This window comes from Callospermophilus lateralis, chromosome 14 (genome assembly GCF_048772815.1).
Source record: "Callospermophilus lateralis isolate mCalLat2 chromosome 14, mCalLat2.hap1, whole genome shotgun sequence".
NCBI classification, from domain to species: Eukaryota; Metazoa; Chordata; class Mammalia; order Rodentia; family Sciuridae; genus Callospermophilus; species Callospermophilus lateralis.
Genome location: NC_135318.1, coordinates 29,097,383 through 29,099,612, shown reverse-complemented (window position 1 = coordinate 29,099,612; position 2,230 = coordinate 29,097,383). Strand labels below are relative to the sequence as shown.

General features: G+C 36.8%; 1 non-coding gene across 1 annotated transcript; it reads right to left on the bottom strand.

Moving 5' to 3' along the window:
• Positions 1–792: 792 nt before the first annotated feature.
• On the bottom strand, positions 793–1,006 carry LOC143380876 (small nucleolar RNA U3). Its single transcript, XR_013088747.1, has one exon. It is a non-coding gene; the product is annotated as a small nucleolar RNA U3 (small nucleolar RNA).
• Between the last annotated feature and the right edge of the window lie 1,224 nt (positions 1,007–2,230).

Below are 2,230 nucleotides of genomic sequence, written 5' to 3'. Positions count from 1 at the left end.
AAAGAAATGAGGCATAAATTCAGGTGCACCCAGGTAGAGGATGTGGTTGGACTTCTTTCTTTGGGCAGAGGCCAGCTGCTGCAGTTGGGCTTAAACTGCCAGACTGTACAGGGCAGATTTTTGGAGCTTTCACTATGAAACCTAATTCACCTTATTTACCCTATTCTATTGACATGAGTTCTGCTCACAAAAGAACTAACATTATGGACTGTATATAACTCAGCCTACCTGGAGTCCTAATTCTGAGCTCAGTAAATTTGAAATGAAAGATCTTTTCTGCTCTTTGCTTATGTTTATCATTTTTGGAGGCATATGCGCTAAGGAAAGAAGAATGTGATTCTGAAATCTTTGTAATGTTTTGAATAACCAATAAAAAAATAAAATAAAATAAAAAAAGAAGAAATGTTCTCATTCTATAGTCAACTTTGCAAATGGCTTTATTGTTCTCTAAACCAATAAGGTTTTATTTTTTTAAATCAATGGAAATTGGCAACTGTGGTGGGAGATTTGAATAGCATTTCTGCTGTTTCAATTGGGAAAACGGCTGAATGACTTCTTATCTCTCTTTGGTGGAGTACTGGACTTGATACCTTTATTAAAAGCCATTGAATTGTTGTTTCAGGGAAGTATTTTGACCCAATGGAATATCCACACTGAAGAAGTATATTTCTTTTCTTTCATTTCTTCCCCCTCCCCTTAATATCTATCTATCTATCTCTCTCTCTCTCTCTCTCTCTCTCTCTCTCTCTCTCTCTCTCTCTCTCCTTATTTTGCTTTATTTTTTATAACACAAGCACTCAGACTGAATTTTCTCCACTTGAAAAAATAAGGAAAAGAAAAACTGTCACCATTGGCAATGACAATCACAATGAAACCCTCACTGAAGATGGACTGCACACTCAGGAGAGAACTCTACACCTCATTTCTGTGGCTTCTGGTGCCCTATATGTTCAGAGAAACATCTCTAATAATAAATCATAGAAATGGTCCCTGCCAGTACGGGCTTCAGAGTGAGTCTATTTTTTACCTAGAAGGGAAATGCCATTCCACCTGAGGCTGTTAGCATGACGTTTGACCTTCTCTTAATTACGGAAGAAATTAAATTCCATAAAATTTTCTAGCCTCAGAGTTTCACGTGTTGCAAAGGGCAGAGCCTGCAGAGGTCGCTCATTTTGAATATTTTTCTTTTAATTATTTGTTCAGTGATATAAAAAGACTGTTGGATGATTGTTTGTTGTTTTTCAATGAAACTTCTGTGAAGAGAGTCAAGGTAGAATTTCCTCTCTATATTTTGTTTGCTTACTTTCTTCCCACTTCTCTTTGCTCATCTTGCCAAAACTAACGTTTCTCTATGGCTTTGGTATGCTTTATCCTCTAGCAGGACTTTTGATCTCTGAAGATTTAAAGTTTGGAATAGGCATTGGTGGTCTTGAGTTTACAAAAAAGCATTCTTGATCTCCATAATGTCTTGCTTTTTTTGAACATGACTTCTCTCATTAATGTGGTTCCCCTTATATAAGATCCAATTATTAATCAAGTCAAAAGAGTATTGGGAAAATATCTGGTGAATTTGGGACAGTCCAAGGAGGCTTCAATAAACATTTGAGAAGTCTCAAAGTTCTATATGTAGAACTGACTTAGGAATCCAAATGGCGACCAGAACCAAGGAAAGACCGATAGTCTCTTCCTTAATTCTAGTTGGTGTTGGTCTAACAATTCACAAGGAACAATTGTAATATTTCCTTTTTCCAAGACTGTTATTCATTCTTCTTCAGAGGAAGGAAGGTCTCATTTCCTGGTTATTGTGCAGCATCTTAAGCTCAAACCAGTAAAACCAGTGCTCCTGGCTAATTTCCATGAGGCCAACATCTGTGTTCTGTTCCACCACCTGGGTTCACAATTACCCCCTGCGCTTCATCCATTGATCATCAGATGAGTTAAGTCTGTGGATAAACTGAGCACATTCACCACACTTCTGTAAACTTCCCATCAGGGAAAATTATGCTGCTTGAAAGTCTTCATGGGTTTTGTTTAAAGAATTATAAGAAAACAGGGCCAAATTGATAAGCTCTAAGAGGACACTTTTTAAAAAAAAAAAAAAAAGACAGAAATAAATTTACTTTTGTGGAAGTAACACATTCTGTAGTTTCTGAAATCCCAGAATTCCTTTATTCTAATTCAAATGACTGTTTATTGGTCTGAGTTGCGAACAGAATCCATTCTGGTTCGT